A 4,909-nucleotide genomic window follows, 5' to 3' on the forward strand; every position below is an offset into this window, starting at 1 on the left:
AGTTTGGGGTCCCCTGCTGGAGCTGCTGCCCCCGAGACCCGATACCAGATAAAGATGGACGGTGTTCTGGTTTCAGAGTTGGAGAACAGTTCGATATAAAACAGGATGTCCTCACAGGATGATTCTTTTCCTTGTTTCATGTTTTTACCAAATGAGATCCAGATCTAGATCCGGATCTTCAGGCATCCTGTTATCAAATGGGTTAAAAACTGGACCACATAGCTAAAACCCCCCCACAGGGTTTGGGCTGAGCCCCGCATGTTTCCACCTGGCTCCGCCCCGGGATACAATCAATAAATACATTCATCATCTTAACTGCAATTCACCGTCAAATTAGTGCAAAATATTAACATTTGTGATCAGAAACAATTCAAATTCAAGAGACTTTCTTCAGGTCAAAACATTTCAACAAAGACTCATCGTTATCGGCATATTTCATAATTTTCAGAGATAAATCTGTTCAGTTTAGATACGGTTCCCCTTCACAATAACATATTTAATAACTTCATTAAAAAACAACCTAAAAAGTTTCATAAATCATTTTAGCAGCAAAACATCCAAATATTCTCTGGTTCAGCTTCTCCAATGGGACAATTTGATGCTTTTCTGACATTTACGTGACCATAAAGTAATTATCTTTTAGTTTTCCAGTAAACAATTTGAATACATCCCTTTGGGCGACGGGACATTTTATGTACAAAATGATGTTTCAATTAATCGAGAAATTAATCTGCAGGTTGATTTGTTATGAAAATAATGGTCATTTGCAGCCCTAACCGAAAACATAAGACACCTCCCCGTAATACAGAGAAAGGAAAAGATGCGACAATCCCAAATATTTTTCTTACTTTTTCCTCTACTTTTCTGTTATTATAAAGAACCAAACCATGAGAAATCATCACCATCATCACGTTTTTATATCAAGTGTCCATTATTGTTTTTTTCTTGTTCATGAAGACAAATTAATCTCAGAGGCTCGTGAGGCAGCGTGATCACGATCCGACACAACAAAGTCGTCAGACCTCACCTCGAGATGCACAACGTAGGGAGAAGAGGCAAATGGGATGAATGACCGCACAGAGGATAGAGGGAACCCAGATGAGCACTTCCAGATGTGGTCTTTCGTTATTCCGGAGTTGTTACTGGACACTCGGATAGATAGACTCCTTGGACAGTCCGGCAGAGCCAGCCGTTTCCAAAACTCACCCGAAAAACGCCGATCTGGACCATTGAGATCCGTTTTTAGTCACCACGCCACCAGCTTCCCCGCGGACAGTCAGAAACACCATGACCTTAAAACCACTCTGACACTGGTATAGCATTTCTAAGGGACAATAGGAGGTAACACTATCAGATCGATATCGGATAAGATATTATACCCCATAAACAGTACAGTGGAAGCTGGTGTAACGCGTCTCATTATTTGCTATTTTCAGTCTCATTCAACTCAATTGTATTTGATGTGTTGGACCAGAACAGTTTCCATGGTTCATTTCATTAACACCCATATTTTTTGTACTGCCATTTGGCAGATCTGTTTTCTACCTGTGGTGTTTAGGTCTCTGTTTTATCTCCAAGAGTGGAGACGTCGCTTCTATTGTTTATCTCCATGAGTGAGACATCTCGACTATTTTATCTCCTCTGAACATCTCTCTAGTTTTTCTCCGAGTGACTCTCTCTATTTATATCTCCAAATGAGACATCTCTAGTTTTATCTCCAGAGTGGGACATCTCGCTAGTTTTCATCTCCGAGTAGACATCACAGTACGATAGTCTCTTATTTCCCGAGTGAGACCTCCTCTCTAGTTGATCTCCAAGTGAGACAGTCTCGTCTAGTTTATCTCATATGACTCTCGCTCGTGTACATCTCACTAGTTTGACATCGCTCACGGTAGATAATTTCCAGTTTTATCTCAGAGGAGACATCTCTCTAGTTTTATAGCTCCAGAGTGAGACATCTCATCTAGGTTTTAGCTCCGAGTGAGACATCTCGCTAGTTTTTATCTCCGAGTGAGACATCTCTCCTATGTTTATCTCCAGATGAGACATCTCTCTAGTTTTATCTACCAGAGTGAGACATCTCACTAGTTTTTAATCTCCAGAGTGAGACATCTCCCTTCCTATCCTATCTTTGTTTGGGAGCTGCAAATGCCAGTAGCTCGGTAAGATCCATCACTAATACTCTTTCTCCGCTTTGGTCCAGTCCAATGCATGATCAGCGGGAGACTTCTTCTAGACCAGGGCACAACAGGGACAGGAATTATAAAGGACAGTCAGTAGAACGGGACAGAAAGCTCAAACAGGGACATGACAGTAGAACAGGGACATATTAGTTCTTTGGAGTATTATGTTCACTAGTGGCTGTTGGAGCGAGTTTTGCCATTCGAATGAGCTACATGCTACGGTTTAGCCACCTCATCTCTATGACACGACTCAAACCCCATGGATGGGTTTATGTTTCCAAGTTTGTTGTGCATGTGTGTAGAAGCACAAGACATAACAAAATAACCCCAAATCCAGAAAAAGGGATTTTGGCTCATAATATTGTCACTTTAAAAAGGTGACTATGAGCCTGGTACAGAGCACCGCTACATGACGGTCCTCTCGTCGGACGACCCGCTCTTCTGAAACACCGCCTACGAGAGACACATAGAGAGTTGTGTGGACTGATGGTCTTAATCAGCTTTGTTAGCAACTCATTTAGCAAACGGCTTGTAATGTACCGGACTTCATATATCCAAAAATTACACACAAATGCGTTAAAACCACTGCATATTTATGGGGTCCTGTTTATCAGAGTTGTGCAGACGGACTCACCTCGCAGGATTCCTTCCCCCCCGCGTTCCGACCGGCGACAATCATGTTTGCTGTGTGATTGTCCATAAGCGCTGTTACAACATGCGCGTTGGCCCCCAACTGGAACCTCTGACTCCTTGCAGCCTCTGAAGGGAACAAAGGAGCTGAATAGAAGAAAAGAAGATATCAACGTGTTGTGTCAACAGCCTGATTCATCATACAAACCACCAGCGAGCCACAGTGCCAGCCCCCTGGCACGCATTCTCATGGATTGTTTGTTATTAAAACGTAACGCAACAACTTGTAGACCTACATCGAAATTATTTTAGCTGTCTTTAACAGCTAAATGTGCCACCAAATGTAGTGGGTATAAGTATAAAGACGCACAATATGGGAATTACATTAATAATGTAAAGTACTGTATTATATTCCAACCCTGCATGCAGTTGTCCCGTGACAAGCGTCATTTCCCCGCGCCCGGTTCAATTGCTATGCTCAGAGGCCGGGACTTACCAAAGGTCGGCCATTGCCTTGGTCCCCAATCTCCAAGGGCCCCCTAAAACACCTCAAACTTATGGTTACAATTTGTTGTTTTCCCTTTTCACCAATTATTAGTCTTCTAACATTGATACGCCCTCAAGTGCTATCCGATTGTTTAATTCATGATGAGAACTCCCCCCAGTCCCCCACTTCATTGGACTATTCCATTATCCTACGTAACCAAACAGCTCAGCAGGCTGAGCCGGAGGCCTACAGACGCCAGCGGGCTGTAAGCTGGAGCTACAGAGGCTCAGCAGCTGTAATCCGGAGGCTACAGACGGTTCAAGTGGGTCGTAATCCGGAGGCCTACAGACGTCTTCCAGCCTGCTGTAGCCGTAGGCTACAAACGTCTTCAGCCTGCTGTAAGCCGTAGGGACTGGCTCAGCGTGCTGTCATCCGTGGGGACCAGACGCTCCGCCTGCTGTAAGCTTGGAGGGTACAGCCGGCTCAGCGTGCTGTTAGCCTCCAGACATTTCTCGAGACAAAAATCTGGGGACATTTTCAAGCCGGAATCGTATAACCTCCAAAACAAGTCATGTTTTTTTTATTTTTTTGTAACTTTAAAACGGGTACACTATAACCTAGAGCTGTTTCTCATTAGGCTAAGCCCCCCCCCCAAAGGTCTGATCCTAGCTCACCCCTGCTGCTACAATCATACCCCACTCACTACCCTCAGGGGAATGTTGCAGATAGAAAGTCCTAACTAATTTCAAAATAAAAGTCCTAATATTTCACTATAGAAATTCTTAATATTTCATAATGTTGTAATGTTTACTGGGGGGGGAACTACGACAGCTTTATTGCTTTCAGTGCCTATTTCTCAACAGCTCCTTGGGTATCGGCATTAAAAACTATTGAAGGACATATTCTCCGGGCCTGGTGGTGCTGGGTGCTACTGGGCCCTGGTGGTGGCGGTGCTCCTTGCCTGGTGGTGGCTGGTTGCTACTGGCCTGGTGGTGGCTTGGTGCTACTGTGCCTGGTGTGGCTGGGTGCTACTGGCCTGTGTGGCTGGGTGGCTACATGGGCCTGGTGGTGGCTGGGTTCTACTGGGCCTGTGTTGGCCTGGGTTCTAACTGGGGCCCTGGTGGTGGCTGGGTACTGGGCCGGTGTGGCTGGGTGCTACTGGGCCTGGTTGTGGCTGGTGCCACCGGGCCCTGGTGGGGGCTGGTTTCCACCGGCCTGGTGTAGGAACTGGGGCTCTGCATTGCTGTGGTAGGGATTGGCTAAAGGCAGAACAACCAAGCCTGTTAGATGCTAAAGCGATCAGCAGCGTGTTATATGATGGTAAGGAGCCGACCCAAGCTTTTTATGACGCAAAGCATACTTCCAAGCCGTGTATATTACTCTCAAGAGACCGCCAGCGTGTTATATGACGCTAAAGAAGACTTCCCAGGTGTTATAGGAACGTTAAAGGAGACCCCCAAGCGTGTTATATGATGCTAAAGAGACCACCAAGCGTGTTATATGACGCTAAAGGAGACCACCAAGCGTGTTATCATGATTGCTAAAGTAGAAACAACCAAGCTTGTTATAATGACGCTAACGAGACTCCCAGCGTGTTATTATGACGCTA

Source organism: Etheostoma spectabile, chromosome 15 (genome assembly GCF_008692095.1).
Source record: "Etheostoma spectabile isolate EspeVRDwgs_2016 chromosome 15, UIUC_Espe_1.0, whole genome shotgun sequence".
Classification (NCBI taxonomy): Eukaryota; Metazoa; Chordata; class Actinopteri; order Perciformes; family Percidae; genus Etheostoma; species Etheostoma spectabile.